This window comes from Loxodonta africana, chromosome 12 (assembly GCF_030014295.1).
Source record: "Loxodonta africana isolate mLoxAfr1 chromosome 12, mLoxAfr1.hap2, whole genome shotgun sequence".
Taxonomy (NCBI): domain Eukaryota; kingdom Metazoa; phylum Chordata; class Mammalia; order Proboscidea; family Elephantidae; genus Loxodonta; species Loxodonta africana.
Genome location: NC_087353.1, coordinates 44,190,044 through 44,207,590, shown reverse-complemented (window position 1 = coordinate 44,207,590; position 17,547 = coordinate 44,190,044).

Here is a 17,547-nt window from a genome sequence, read left to right as displayed (position 1 = left end):
CACAGGGTTTCCAAGGCTGTAATCTTTACAGAAGCAGACCGCCACATCTTTCTCCTGAGGAATTGCTGGTAGATTCAAACCACTGACATTTCGGTTAGCAGCCAACTGGGTAAGTAGGGCTTCTTTCAGATAGAATTAAAAAGCCAAAAAACCAAACCCGTTGCCCTCAAGTCAATTTCAACTCATAGCGACCCTACAGGGCAGAGTAGAACTGCCCCATGGGGTTTCCAAGGAACAACTGGTGAATTCAAGCTGCCGATCTTTTGGTTAGCAGCTAGTTCTTAACCACCAGGGCTCCATACGAAAGGTAGAAAAGAAAATGTAAGAGAATATCTTTATGAATGTTAAGGTAGTATTACTTCATAAAACAAGACTCCAAAAGCACAAACCTTAAAGCCAAAGATTGTGAAACTCTACATCATCATAATTAAGGATTTTTCTTCAATAACAGATACTATAGAAAAGGTTAGCAGACAGTTGACAGATTTGGAAAAGATGTACAGTATATTCATAAGCAACTAGGGATTAATATCTAAAATATATAAGATACGTCTGCAAATCAACGAGAAGTCAGAAAAGCCAATATAAGTATGAGAAAAGGATAGGAATAGGCAATTCACAGAAGGGAAACCCAGAATTACAAGCAAGCATATCAAGAGACTCCCATGTGTCTGTCAGTTTGTCGTACTGTGGGGGCTTGCGTGTTGCTGTGATGCTGGAAGCTATGCCACTGATATTCAGATACCAGCAGGGTCACCCATGGCAGACAGGTTTCAGCTGAGCTTCCAGACTAAGACAGAATAGGGAGAAGGACCTGGTGATCTACTTCTGAAAAGAATTAGCCAGTGAAAATCTTAGGAATAGTATCAGAACATTGTCTGATACAGTGCTGGAAGATGAGCCCCCCGGGTTGGAAGGCACTCAAAATATGACTGGGGAAGAGGTGCCTCCTCAAAGTAAAGTTGACCTTAATGATGTGGATAGAGCCAAGCTTTTGGGACTTTCATCTACTGATGTGGCACAACTCAAAATTAGAAGAAACAGCAGCAAAAATCCATTAATAATCAGAACATGGAATGTACGAAGTATGAATCTAGGAAAATTGGAAATCATAAAAATGAAGTGGAACACATAAACGTCCATATCCTAGGCATTAGTGAGCTGAAATGGACTGGCATTGGCCATTTTGAATCAGACCATGATATGGTCTACTATGCCAGGAATGACAACTTGAAGAAGAACGGTGTTTGCATTCATAGTCAAAAAGAACACTGTAAGACCTATCCTGAAATACAACATTGTCAGTGCTAGGATAATATCCACAGGCTACAAGAAAGACAAATTAATACGACTATTATTCGAATTTATGCACCAAGCACTAAAGCTAAAGATGAAGAAATTGAAGTTTTACCAACTTCGGCAGTTTAAAATTGATCCAACATGCGATCAGGATGTATTGATAATTATGGTGACTGGAATGCAAAAGTTGGAAACAAAGAAGGACTGATATGGCCTTGGTGATAGAAATGAGGCTAGAGATCGCACAATGGAACTTTGCGAGGCCAACAACTTCTTTACTGCAAATACCTTTTTTCACCAACATAAACAGCAACTATACACGTGGACCTTACTAGATGGAATATACAGGAATCAAATCAACTACATCTGTGGAAAGAGACCATGGAAAAGCTCAATATCATCAGTCAAAGCAAGGTCAGGGGCTGACTGTAGAACAGACCATCAATTGCTCATATGCAAGTTCCAGTTGAAGCTGAAGAAAATTAGAACAAGTCCACGAGAGACAAAATATGACCTTGAGTATATCCCACCTGAATTTAGAGACTCTCTCAAGACTAGATTTGTCACATTGAACACTAATGACCGAAGACCAGAAGAGTTGTGGAATGACATTAAGGACATCATATACAAAGAAAGCAAGAGGTCATTAAAAAAACAGGAAAGAAAGAAAAGACCAAAATAGATGTCAGAAGAAACCCTGAAACTTGCCCTTGAACATGAAGAAGCTAAAGCAAAAGGAAGACACGAAGTCAAAGAACTGAAGAGAAGATTTCAAATGGTGGCTCAAGAAGACAAAGTAATTTAATGACACGTGCAAATACCTGGAGTTAGAAAACCAAAAGGGAAGAGCACACTCAGCATTTCTCAACCTGAAAAAGTTGAACAAAAATTCAAGCCTCAAGTTGCAATATTGAAGGATTCTGTGGGGAAAACATTAAATAACTCAGGAAACATCAGAAGAAGATGAAAGGAACACACAGAGTCACTGTGTCAACCATTTCAGGAGGTAGCACAGGATCAGGAATCAATGGTACTGAAGGAAGAGGTCCAGGCTGCACTGAAGGCATTGGCTAAAAACAAGCCTCCAGGAACTGACAGACCACTAATTGAGATGTTTCAACAAACCGATCCAATGCTGGAAATGCTCACTTGCCTATGCCAAAAAAGTTGGAAGACAGCTTCCAGACCAACCGACTGGAAAAGATCCATATTTATGCCTATTCCCAAGAAAGGTGATCCAACAGAATTCAGAAATTATCGAACAAGATCATTAATATCACACACAAGTAAAATTTTGCTGAAGATCATTCAAAAGCGGCTACAGTGGTATATCCACAGGGAACTGTCAGAAATCCAAGCCGGATTCGGAAGAGGACATGGAATGAGGGATATCATTGCTGATGTCAGATGGATCTTGGCCAAAGCAGAGAATACCAGAAAGATGTTTACCTGTGTTTTATTGACTATGCAAAGGCATTCGACTGTGTGGATCTTTACAAATTATGGATAAAATTGTGAAGACTGGGAATTCCAGAACACTTAATTGTGCTCATGAGGAACCTGTACATAGATCAAGAGGCAGTTGTTCTAAAAAGAACAAAGGGATACTGCATGGTTTAAAGTCAGGAAAGGTGTGCGTCAGGGTTGTATCATTTCACCTTATTTATTCAATATGTTTGCTGAGCAAATAATTAGAGAAGCTGAATTATATGAAGAATATGGCATCAGAATTGGAGGAAGACTCATTAACAACCTGCAATATGCAGATGACACGGCCTTGCTTGATGAAAGTGAAGAGGACTTGAAGTACTTACTGATGAATATCAAAGACTACAGCCTTCAGTGTGGATTATACCTCAACATAAATGAAACAAAAATCTTCACAACTGGACCAATAAACAGAGAAAAGATTGAAGTTGTCAAGGATTTCACTTTATTTGGATCCACAATCAACCCCCATCGAAGCAGCAGTCAAGAAATCAAAAGATGCGTTGCACTGGGCAAATCAGCTACCTCTTTAAAGAGTTCAAAAGCAAAGATGTCACCTTGACAACTACAGTGCGCCAGACTCAACCCATGGTGTTTTCAGTCACCTCATATGCATGTGAAAGCTGGACAATGACTAAGGAAGACCAAAGAAGAATTGACGCCTTTGAATTATGGTGTTGGCAAAAAAACATTGAATATACCATGGACTGCCAGAAGAACAAACAAATCTGTCTTGGAAGAAGTACAGCCAGAATGCTCCTCAGAAGCAACAATGGCAAGACTATGTCTCCCATATTTTGAACATGTTATCAGGAGGAATCAGTCCCTGGCGAAGCACATCATAAGCTTAATAAAGTAGAAGGTCAGCAAAAAAGAGGAAGACCCTCAAAGCAGTGGACTGACACAGCAACTGCAACAATGGGCTCAAGCATAACAACAATTGTGAGGATGGCACAGGACCGCACAGTGTTTCATTCCATTGTACACAGGGTCGCTATGAGTCAGAGCCAATTTGATGGCACCTAACAACAACAACGATATATCAAGAGATGTTCAAACTCACTAGCACCAATCAGAGAATACAAATACAGTGTGATACCACGTATATCCAGTGGTATGCTGGTCAGTATTTAAGAATCACCTTCTTGGGGGTGGGGTGTCTAATTTGTAGTGTCTGGCAAATTCCATGGTGCAAATATTCTTACCATTGCTAATTTTAAGCTATCAGTGTGTGGTCATTGGATAAGGTATTGGGAAGAAATATGCTCTGTCAAGTCTCGTAAGCCAGCTCCAACACACCACTGACTTACCAATCAGCTTTGCAAAAATCAGAAAGATAATCCCAAATATTAACAAGAATATGAGAATCCTCATGCACCGTTGATGGGGATTTAAACTGGTAAAAACAATCTTTAGAGCAATCTGACAGTACTTAGTTCAAAAAATTATCAGTATTCTCTATGTCTTAGCATATGTTCCTCAGAGGAACCCTTGCAAAGGCCCTATAAGAACCTTCTCCATGTGGCTTCTAGGAAGCTATCCTCTCATTTCCTAGGTTATATCCAGTCCAATGGCTTTCAATACCACCTATGTGTCCATGATTTCCAAATTTCTATTTTCAGCCCTTTAGTCCAGACATATATCCAACTGTGTACTCAAGATCTACTCTATAGTGTATAAAAAAACTGTTTCTGTCAAGACGATTTTGACTCATGATGACTCCATGTATGTCAGAGTAGAACTGTGCTTCATAGGTTTTCAGTGGCTAATTTTCCAGAAATAGATCACCAGGCCTTTCTTCCAAGGTACCTCTGGGTGGACTCAAACCTCGAACCTTCCAGTTAGTGGCCAACTGCATTAATCTTTTTTACCACCAAGGGAATCCATGGTGTATAATACACATTTCAAATATAACATGTTCAAAATAGAACACTTCCCCATAACCTTCTCCATGTCAGCAAATGGTAACTCTCTTCTTCTGGTTGTCTTTGGAGTCACCTTTTCTTTCTCTCATTTCCGAATTCCTCAAACTGAGGTCCTTTCCCCATTCTTAAAAAAGTTTATAACATCATTTATCAAGGAAGAATTTCAACAATACCACTGAAATCCTTACAAGCCAATAGTCACTGTGAACCAGAAACTCTCGACTGCTGCTACTTGGAATTGCCTCAACTGACTTGTCTCCTTTTCTCTCTCAAGGCTATAGGTGGGGCCTAGTGATGGGAAAGGTAAGGCAGAATGTGGGTGAAGTGCGCACAACTTGACTAAGGTAAATGATGTCACTAAAAAGTACACACACACACAAAACATTTTTCAAATGCTAGGGTATACACAATTTTGCAACAACAACCGAAAAATATGTGTGGTTATGTATGTATTTACATATATATGTATGTATGCATATATGTGTATAGGCATGTATGAGTGTGTGCACCTATATGTATATGCACATGTGTGCATATAGTGGTCCACAAACTGAAGAGGACTCAACTGAACCTCATGAGCTTTATCGTTTGAATTGTTGTTTCTTGTTCCTAGTTGCACATTAGAACAACCTGGGGGCCTCTTACAAAATAAGCCCTACAGACCGACCTCTCCAATATTCTAATGTGATTGATCTAATCTACATTCATGCAATACTGTAAGTTTGTTCTCTTTATATGAATGTAAGGTAGGAATGTTAGCCTGGTTCCCAAGAAGACACTCACAAATTTTTCCAACCCAGCTTGTCTCTGTGTGGGGCAGTATTTCCAGGCCCTCCACTTGGTGCCACTTCCAAACACCATATGACACAGCCACTTTTAAAAGCCTTCTTTACAGGCCAACAAAAGGAAGGAGAAACAAAGTGAACATTTCAGGGCATCAAGATCAACTGCCACTGTTGTACAAGAACTAGTTTTTCACACTGGCCACCCAAATTTTGTCCACTAAGACACCTCCAGGAACATCTCTGGCACACAAAAACACCATCAAGCCAGTTTCCATTATAATGTTAGTTCCAATGCCCCCACTCCCAAGAAAATACTGAACCTGACTCTAACCAAGCTTCTAGATATAACTACCATTGTATAGAAAATATGAGATATAAAAGAAAATAAACAACACCTTGGGACAAATAACCTGATTCCTACAACTAAAAATGGCTGAGGAGAACTGTGATAGATTAAAAGAGACATTAGAGCTATATCCACAGCCTATAATGTGCAGATCTTGTTTGGATCCAGATTCAAACAAATGGATATAAAAATATCCTTAAAACAATCAGAGAAAATTTAACAAAAGACTCAGAGAAGAAACTAGTCTACAGAATTAACAGTCTACATGAACCATGACCTCATCTACAGTGAGACCAGAAGAATTTAAATCGTGCCTGGCTACCACTAACGACCATTCTCCATGATGTATCCTGATAGAAGGGGATAAAGATGTGAAACAGAGCTCAGATTCTTACAAAGTCTAAACTTACTGGACCCGTAGAGACTAGAGGGCTCCCTGAGACTATTGCCCTGAGATACTCTTTAAACCTCGAACCAGAACTACCCCCTGATGTCACCTTTAGCCAAGTAACAGATTGGCTCATAAAATAAAGAATATTATCAGTGAATACCACACACTTTAAAAAAAAAAATCATCTACAGTATATGAGACCAAAAGATCAACAATTACTCTAAAGCAAAGACGAAAGAGAAAAAGGGACTAGGAAACCAGATTACTGGAGGCAGAAAAACCAAAATAAAATTATTGAGAATGTTAACACATTGTGAAAAATGTAACCAATGTCATTGAACAACTTGTCTAGTAATTGTTAAATGGGAACCTAATTTGCTGTGTAAACTTCCACCAAAAACACGATAAAATATTATTTAAAAAAATTTTTTTTTCAAGCCAACATGGCGCTACAGCAACATACTACCCCTCCGCAGCAAAGACCCAAAAAGCTAAGTAAAACAGAGAAAACATCACTCCTGGAACCCTAAATGTCAAATGAAGAGATAACTTAGCCAAGCACCGAAAGGAATAAGAAACTGACAAAGAACAGAGAGCAAGGAGAGATACGTGCAGAGGTCCCCTATCAACTAACACAGCACAGATTCATCATCTTGGACTCCTGTCGTAGATCAACAGACAAGGAGTATGGGAAAGCAGTTTCACGGAGCTCTCCGCAGGACACAGAACGCCCGGTAACCAGTGATATACTCTTTCCCACCCCCCTTTTTCCTCCCCCCTGCTTGACCTCCCCCATTTCATAGCTGGCTGCAGTCACTCGGCCAGCGGAGAAGTGCAGGGTCTGTGTTGCTTAGATTTGCCCCACCCACACTGGAGATCTATGGACAGGGAGTAGGGGAAAGCAGCTGCAAGGAGCGCCCAGCAGGAGACAGAGCACCTGTTAACCAGTGATATACATTTTCCTATCCCTCCACCCCCCTTCCTTCTCCCCACTGCTTCTTGGCTTCCTCTGCTTCCCACCAGCCACAGTCTCTCAGCCAGGCCCCCTGCCACTCGGATTCACCCCACCCACACTGGCTGGCTCCCAGAGTGCCATTTGATTGTTGCTGATGTTGCTTTTTTCTGCTTCCTTTGGTTTCTTCCGTGCCTCTCACCACCTCCCCTTCCTTTCTCTCCAACACCTGGCTTAGCGTGCCATCTTTGCTTCTTCCTGAGGCTGTGAAGCGCTGCTCAACTGGGGAACTTCTTCCCTGGCCTGCGCCACGATGCTGGTGGGATCCCCAGGGCTTGTTGTTGTTGTTGTTGTTTTGCTTTGTTTTATTCTGTTCTGTTTGTTTGTTTTCTCTTCACAGCTTGGGAGCCCCCTTCTAGCCGGGCTATACTGAGTCGCTGGGGAGAGACTTCCAGGTCTGTGCACGTGTGTTGGTGGGATCCCTGGAGGCATTTTTTTTTTCTTTTTTTCCTTTTTGTGTTTCTTCATTTTTCAGTTTCTCATCTCATTATACTTACCTTCTTTTCCTGTCTCCTGAATACCTGGCACTGTGTGACGTTTCTACCCCTTCTAGCCAGGTTGTACTGCTCAACCTGGCAGCCATTTCCCAGGTCTTTGCAGTCATACCAGTGGAATCCCTAGGGTTTTTTCCTTTCTTCTCTTTTTCTAATTTTTATTTATTTATTTTCTCTTTCCCTATTTCTTTCTTTTTCCCACTTTTTGTTTTTCTCCATTTCTCTGTTTCTCATCTGTCCACTCCAATAGCAAGCTCCCTTAGCACTTTTGTTTGTATTTGGCTCCTGTTTCTCTCTCTTCTCTTTCCTCTTTCCATACCCATCTTAGCTCCACACATCACAACCTTCCCTCTCCTTCCTGCCTACCTGCGCCGTCCACTGAACATAACATCCCTAAGCAGCACAGGCATGGCCTACCAGAACCTGCCCTGTACTGATTCCTGGCCCACCCTGTTGGCCCTAATACATACCACAAATAACCCATCCCAGCCCCTCCCCTTCAGCTGGCCTTGCCCTGCTGCACCATAGCTGAGTGACTGGCCCTACCCATTGGACAAGGAGGTGAAATGTATCATGCCCACAGACCAGCAAACAACAAAGAATGCACAGCCTGCCTGCTCAGACATAACAAAATAAAAGAAAAAAGCAGGATGAAACAAAATGAATCTACAATCAGTAAATAGAGAAAATACTACTGAATGTCCTGAGGACAGAGACGATATCAAAACATATTCAAAAAAAAAAAAATGCAGGACAGGAGGGCTCCAGTAGGTGTCCAAAATAAAACACCGGATGACTTTCCCGTAGAAGAAAAGGCACTAGAACTACCTGATAGGGAATTCAAATCTCTAATATTCAGAGCTATCCAAGAGCTGAAGCAAAAAGCAGACAAAAGTGAGGGGGAAATGACAAATCCATGGAAAATACAGACAAAAAAAAATATGGAAGTATTCAGGAAAATAATACAGAAACAAAGTTCCAAAACAAATTCACAACTAGAAATCGTACAAAAACAACAATTAGAAATCCAAAGACAAACAGGATTTCAGAAATGGGCAGCATCATAGGACTGCTGAGGATCAGGTATGAAACAATGGAAGACAGGATCTGTGAAACTAAAGACAAACATTTGGATGAACTCTGAGGAAAAATCAGAAAAAAAGAATGAAGAAATGAAGAAACCCTGAGAATTATGTGGGATACAATTAAAACAAAAAATTTGTGAGTGAACTGGAGTTCTAGAACAGGAGGAGAAAACAGAAAACACAGAGAGGATCATTGAAGAATCACTGACAGAAAACTTCCCTAATAGCATGAAAGATGAAAAGCTGACCAACCAAAAAGCTCAACAAATCCCTTATAAGATAGACCCCAAAAGAAAATCACCAGGACATATCATAAGCACACTCACTAAAACCAAAGATAAAGAAAGAATCTGACAGTAGCTTGAGAAAAACGAAAAGTTACATACAAAGGGGAAACAATAAAACTAAGGTCTGATTATTCCACAGAAACCGTGCAGGCAAGAAGACAATGGGATGACATATATAAAACCTTGAAAGAAGAAAATTGTCAACCAGGAAAAAAATTCCTGCAAAACTGTCATTCAAACATGATGGTGAAATTAGGACATTTCCAGATAAACAAAAATTAAGGGACCAAGTAGGATTCATACCAGGCATGCAAGGATGGTTCAGAATTGAAAATCAATCAATTAAATCTACCGCATAAATAAAGGGAAAGAAAAGAATCACATGATCATCTCAAACGACGCAGAAAAGGCATTTGACAAAGTCCGACACCCATCATTGATAAAAACTCTCAACAAAATAGGTATAGGAGGGAAATTTCTCAACATCATAAAAGGCATCTATGCAAAACCAATGTCCAAAGTCACTCTTAAGGGAGAGAGGCTGAAAGCATTCCCCTTGAGAATAGGAACAAGACAAGGATGCCCTTTATCACCACTCCTATTTAACATTGTGCTGGAAGTCCAACTAGAACAAGAAGGCAAGAAAAAGAAATAAAGGGCATCCAAATTGATAATGAAGAAGTTAAACCATCCCTATTTGCAGATGATATGATACTATACGGAAACCCTGGTTGCATAGTGGTTAAGTGCTACGGCTGCTAACCTAAAGGTCGGCAATTCAAATCCACCAGGCACTCCTTGGAAACTCTATGGGGCAGTTCTACTCTGTACTGTAGAGTCGCTATGAGTCGGAATCGAATCGATGGCAATGGGCTTGGTTTTTTTGGTTATGATACTATACATAGAAAACCCAAAAGACTCCATGAGAAAACTACTGGAACTAATAGATTCAGCAGAGTAGCAGGATAAAAGATAAACATGCAAAAATCAGTTGGATTCCAATACAGCAATGTCTTGGTTATCTAGTGCTGCTATACCAGAAATAACATAAGTGGACAACTTTAACAAAAGAGAAGTGTATTCTCTCACAGTCTAGCAGGCTAGAAATCTGAATTCAGGGTGCTGACTCCAGGAGAAGGCTTTCTTTCTCTGTCAGTTCTGGAGGAAGGTCCTTGTCATCAGTCTTCCCTTGGTCTGGGAGCATCTCAGCACAGGAAACTCAGGTTCAAAGTACGTGCTCTGCTCCTGGCACTGGTTTCTTGGTGGTATGAGGTCCCCGTCTCTCTGCTCGCTTTTCTCTTTTATATCTCAAAAAGATTGGCTTAAGCCACTACCTAATCTTTATATCTCATCCATATAACTGCCATTGATCAACCTCATTTCATCAGAGTGATAGGATTTACAACACATAGGGAAATCACGTATAAAACGGTGGACAATCACACAATACTGGAACTCATGGCCCAGCTAAGTTGACAGATATTTTGGGGGGACACAATTTAATCCATGAAAACTAATAAAGAGAATGATGAAAAGGAAATCAGGAAAACAATACCATTCATAATAAAACCCATTGCCATCGAGTAAATTCTGGCTCCTAGCGACCCTATTTATAATTTAAAAAAAAAAAAAAATTTTTTTTTTTTTTATTATAGCCCCTAAAAAAAAAAAAAAAACTTAGGAATAAATCTAACCAGGGGTATAAAAGACCTACACAAAGAAAACTACAAAACACTATTGCAAGAAACCAAAAGAGAGCTACATAAATGGAAAAACATACCATCCTTATGGGTAGGTAGACTCAATATTGTGAAAATGACAATTCTACCCAAAGCAATTTACAAATACAACACAAATCCTGACCCAAATGCCAACAACATTCTTTAAAGAGATGGAAATACTAATCGTTAACTTTATGTGGAAAGGGAAGAAGCCACAGATAAGTAAAGCACTGCTGAAGAAGAAGAATAAAGTAAGAGGACTCGCACTACCTCACCTTAGAAACTACTATACAGCTACAGTGGTTAGAACACCCTGGTACTGGTACAATGACAGATATATTGACCAATGGAACAGAATTAAGAACCCAGATGTAAATCCATCCACCTACAGTCACCAGATCTTCAACAAGGGCCCAAAGTCCATCGAATGGGGAAAAGACAGTCTTTTTAATAAGTGGTACTGGCAAAACTGGTTGCCCATCTGCAAAAAAATTAAACAGGACCCATACCTCACACCATATACAAAAACTAACTCAAAATGGATCAAAGACCTAAATACAAAGCCAAAAACTATGAAGTTCGTATAATAAAAAATAGGATCAATGCTAGAAGCCCTAATACATGGCATTAACAGGATACAAACCATAACCAACAACACACAAACTCCGGATGATAAGCTAGATACCTGGGATCTTCTAAAAATTAAATGCTTATGCTCATCAAAAGACTTCACCAAAAGAGTAAAAAGAGAACCTAAGGACTGGGAAAAAATTTTTGACTATTACAAATCAGACAAAGGTGTAATCTCTAAAATCTACAAGAAAATCCAACACCTCTACAACATAAAGACAAATAATCCAATTAAAAAATGGTCAAAGGAAATGAACACACACTTCACCGAAGAAGACATTCAAGCGGCCAGCAGACAACTGAGGAAATGCTGGTCATTACTAGCCATTAGAGAAATGCAAATGAAAACCACAGTGAGATACCATCTCACCCCAGCCTTACCAACAAGAATCAAAAAAACAGGAAATAATAAATGTTGGAAAGGCTTTGGGGAGTTTGGAATGCTTATGCACTGATGGTGGGAATGCAAAATGATACAACCATTTTGGAAAAAGGTATGGCGCTTCCTTAGAAAGCTAGAAATAGAAATATCATATGGTCCAGCAATCCCACTCCTAGAAATATATCCTAGAGAAATGAGTTGTCACATGAATAGACATATGCACAACCATATTCATTGTGGCATTGTTCACAGTAGCAAAAACATGGAAACAACCTAGATGCCTATCAACAGATGAATGGATAAACAAATTATGGTACATACGCACAATGTAATACTATGCAATGATAAAGAACAATGATGAATTTGTGAAGCATCTCATAACATGGATGAATCTGGAGGGCATTATGCTGAGTGAAATAAGTCAATAACAAAAGGACAAATATTGTATAAGACCACTACTATAAAAAGTAATGAAAAGGTTTACACATAAAAAAGAAACAACCTCTGATGGTAATGAGGGAGGAGGGGGTGGGGGTGGAAAAACACTAAACAGACAATAGATAAGTGGTACCTTTGGTGAAGGGTAAGACAGTACACAATACTAGGGAAGCCAGCACAACATGTACAAGGCAAGGTCATGGAAGCTCCATAGACACATCCAAACGCCCTGAGGGACTGAATTGCTGGGCTGAGGGCTGTGGGGACCATGGTCTCAGGGAACGTCTAGCTTAACTGGCGTGACGTAGTTTATAAAGAAAATGTTCTACATTCTACGTATGGTGAGTAGCGTCTGTGGTCTTAAAAGCCTGTGAGTGGCCATCTAGGATACTCCACTGGTCTCACCCCTTCAGGATCAAGGAAGAATGAAGAAAACTAAAGATACAAGGGCAAGATTAATCCAAAGGACTAATGGACCACATCTACCACAGCCTCCACCAGACTAAGTCCGGTAAAACTAGATGGTGCCCAGCTACCACCACTGACTGTTCTGACAGAGATCACAATAAAGGGTCCCAGACAGAGGTAGGAAAAAATGTAGAACAAAACTCTAACTCACAAAAAAAGACCAGACTTGCTGGCCTGATAGAGACTGAAGAAACCCTGAGAGTATGGCCCCCGGACACCCTTTTAGCTCAGTAATGAAGTCACTCCCAAGGTTCATCCTTCAGACAAGGATTATATAGGCCCATAAAACAAAATGAGACTAAAGGGGCACACCAGCCCTGAGGCAAGGACTAGAAGGCAAGTGGGGACAGGAAAGCTGGTAATAGGGAGCCCAAGGTTGAGAAGGGAGTGTGTTGACATGTTGTGGGGTTGTTAACCAATGTCATAAAACAATATGTGTACTATTTAATGAGAAACTAGTATGCTCTGTGAACCTTCATCTAAAGTACAATAAAAAAAAAAAAGAGTGAGAAAAATGAAGAAAGAAAAACTTCAAAAAAAAAAAAGATAAGTGTGTCTCGTGGTGGGAGGGAAATAAATGAAATAAGAATGACAAAATATTGATAAATATTATTAAAGCTGAATAATGGGTATATTATTTTTCTTTTGTGTAAATTTGAACTTTTTTTCATAATCAAAGTTTCAAAATATGGCAGGAATTTTAGTCTATTTCTGTCATGGCTACATCTAAAGTACCTAGAACAGTATCTGGAACCTAGTACAAATTCATTAATTATTTGCGGATTGAATGAGTGTGACTCAGTCTCAGTAAAAAGAGACTATGATGACTGAGAAATTTATAAATCACAGAAGTTGTGTTTGTACCAGACACACGAACACACCCTACAATGTGAGGCATTCAAACTTCACTAGAGCTCCGTCAATTGTCTTTCTACCAGCTGTTCACAAACCCAGTCCAGTTTCATCCCAAGGTCCCTGTAAATCACCAGCTGTTTTTACAGCATCTTGATTAGGGGTTCAGAGAATGTCAGACTCACTGGAGCTGCCACAGAGCGGGAAGGAGCAGCTTGCACCTTGTCAACAGTGGATCAAATGACTGACCTAACCAAAGAAAGCCATAGACAGACCAATTAGCTGGTACTGAGTCATAAGCAAAATTTCCTTTGTGATCATAACAGCACTGATAATAAGATTATTTAAAATCTAAGCGTATTTGAAACCGCAGGTAACAAACAGCTGTGGTAAAAATAAATGGAATTGCTTCCTTATATTCACATAGGGCTCAACACAAGAAGAATCATCTCTCGCTACGGTGAATTCTAGCCAAGTCACTTAACCCACACTGAGCCTCAGTTTGCTACTTTGTAAAAGGAAAGAAAAATACTAGACTTCAAGGGTTGCTACAGCACTAGGTCTGACTCAAAGTGAGTGCTCAATAAATAACTGGAGGAAAACTATAGCTCATGGTCCCAAGACATGAGCATGAGAAAAGAGAAGCAACCACCTGCCAAACAAACAGTGTCTAACTCAAGATTTCCAAAGAGGGAGGGCACATCATGGGGTGGGGTGGGGTGGTCAGGAAGAATTCAGAGAGAGGATATGTTTGGGGCTAAACGGGAGGCTGATGAGATGTAGTTGTGTTAAATGCGGAGCTACCATCTATTGATTACTTATTATGTGCTGGCATTGTTCTAAGTGCTTTCACGAATTAATCCCTTAACTCCTAAAAGATAAATACCATTATTAGTTTCATTTTACAGTTGGAGACATCAAGGCATAGAGTGCTTAAGTAACTTGCCCAAGGACACAGAGAAAGAATGAGGGCTTGAACCCAAGCGGTCTGACTCAGAGATGACTACTCAACCACATTTTGCAAGAGAAAGGCTTGTGTTTGGAGGCTGGGAATAGCTGCAGCAGAGATGAGTTGGGACTAGACTAGGAATGCCTGAGAGGCTAAGTCTGTCTTGTGGGGACGAGCAAAAGCCACGATGAGGGAAAGACAGAAAAATCTGTCAGCAGCTTTCAAAATAGAAAACTCCTGACTAAACTTTATGCCCCATGTGTGTTATACTCTCTTAATAAAGAAAATCTCTTAAACATTAAAAGCATATAAAAGAATTCAAGCATTTCGAAGTAAAATTTAGCAGATAAAAATAGGTGTCTTGAGATTCTTAGCCTTTATCAATTTAACTTGATAGATTTTTTTTTAATAGCAAATGATCTCTCGACAAACAGCAAAGTCTTTGTATTCAATGTGTGCTCAGTAGTAGCCTGCATTGAAAATGAAGTAGAGACAAGTTATACAAATGCCCTTGGGTGATAGAAATCTATTGTCTCTGCCTTTCCCATCACACCTCATTAACCACTTTGCAGCATAACAGTACCACCTACATAGCCATCATTTTAATCACTTAGTTATTATATACTCATGTAAAAACCAAACGAACCAAACCCAGTGTTGTCGAGTCGATTCCGACTCATAGCAACGAACTGCTAATGTAATAATCTTTGGACTATGTCCCACTGGACAAACACACAGTCCCAGTAAAGAAACAACAGCCACACTGTCCAGTTCGCCCCAGGTAGTCCCTTTCCTCTTGGCACCTGACTCTTGTTTCTCCAGCCACACCCATGCCCTAATTCAGCCTTCATAGCAGTGAGTTTCTCAAGGCTTAGTTTGCCAGGTGAGATCATACATGTGCCAATAAGCTGTATTTTCACTATGTTAGAGGCGTTGTTATTAGTAGAAGGAGCCCTAGTGGCACAATAGTTAAGTGCTCGGCTGCAAACTGAAAGGCCAGTGGTTTGAACCCACCAGCGGCTCCATGGGAAAAAGATGTGACAGTCTGCTCCCATAAAGATTACAGCCTTGGAAACCCTAAGCAGTTCTATTCTGTCCTATAGGGTCACTATGAGTTGGAATCGACTCAACGGTAGCAGGTTTGGTTTGGTTTTTGGTTGCTAGTAGCAATGGCCTAGCATCTTAGCAAACGATGGCCAGTGACATCATGGGAACTGGCATGCCCTGACTGCAAAGGCCACCAACCCTGATCAAATTCCAGCTGCATCTAAAATTGGCCACCTCCAAGCACATGGTCCTCACAGTTCTTAGCTCCTACAATCTGAAGAGGCCCAAGAAGAAAGGTGTGGCCTGTGGAGGAAGCTTCTAGTCCTCATTTGTCAAGTACTTAGTAAAAAAAAAAAAAAAATTTTTTTTTTTTACTAAGTAATCCTTATTGTTGTTAGCTGCCGTCAAGTCAACTCTGACTCATTGTGACCCCATGTGCAACGGAATGAAATGTTGCCCGATTCTGTGCCATCTCCACAATCATTGGCGTGCTTGAGTACATTGCTGTGGCCACTGTGTATTTTGAATGCCTTCGAACTCAGGGTGCTCATCTTTCAGCACTGTATCAGGCAGTACTCTGTTGTGATCCGTAGGCTTTTCACTGGTTAATTTTCAGAAGTAGATCACCAGGCCTTTCTTCCTAGTCTGTCTTAGTCTGGAAGCTCCACTGAAACCTGTCTACCACGGGTGACTGCTGGTATCTGAAATGCTGGTGGCATAGCTTCCAACGTGATAGCAACACAAAAGCTACCACAGTACGAAAAACTAACAGGTGATAGAAGCAATTCTGATCAGTAAATACTGTTAGATATGGCCTCTGTCCTTAGGAAGTTTATCATCCAAATGAGAGAATGAAATTAAAACTCACACAAAAAAAATGGGAAGTAGGATATAATCCCAGACTTTGAAGTCAAACAGATAGGGTTTACGTGGGACTGAGGGAGTTTTATTCTGATCCATGAGACTTTTCATTTTAAAACCAAAACAGTGCCAGACAAACCGGGACGGGTTATTCACCCTGTAAACAGGTCAAATTTCAAGTTCTCAATTGATTTTGGGACCTTAAACAAATAAAATAACCTCTCAAGGACTCAGACCCTCATTTATAAAATGGGTGTCATAGTGGTACCTCCTTTGTCACGTATTTGCTGTAAGAATTCGATGAGCTATGGCATGAGAAGAACTTAGCACAGTTCCTGGTACTGAATAATTGCTCAGTACATGTTAATGTTCTGTTTGTTGTTGTTGTTAGGTGCTATCAAGTCAGTTCTGACTCATAGCAACCCTATAAACAACAAAATGAAACACTGCCTGGTCCTGTGCCTTCCTGACAATCGTTGCTATGCTTGAGCCCATTGTTGCAGCCACTGTGTCAATCCATATTGTTGAGGGTCTTCTCTTTTTCCGTGACCCTGTACTTTACCAAGCATGATGTCCTCCTCCAAGGACTAGTCCCTCCTAATAACATGTCCAAAGTGCATGAGACAAAGTCTCCAAAGTGCATGAGATAAAGTCTCACTATTCTTGCTTCTAAGGAACATTCTGGCTGTACTTCTTTCTTCCAAGACATGTTTGTTCATTCTTCTGGCAGTCCATGGTGTATTCAATATTCTTTGCCAACACATAATTCAAAGGCATCAATTCTTCTTTGGTCTTCCTTGTTCATTGTGCAGCTTTTGCATGCATTTGAGGTGAGTGAAAACATCATGGCTTGGGTCTGGTGTACCTTAGTCCTCAAAGTGACATCTTTGCTTTTCAACACTTTAAAGAGGTCTTTTGCAATAGATTTACCCCCATGCAACGTGTCCTTTGATTCTTGCCTGCTGCTTCCATGGGGGTTGATTGTGGATCCAAATAAAATGAAATCCTTCACAACTTCAATCTTTCCTCTGTTTATCATGATGTTGCTTATTGGTCCAGTTGTGAGGATTTTTGTTTTCTTTATGTT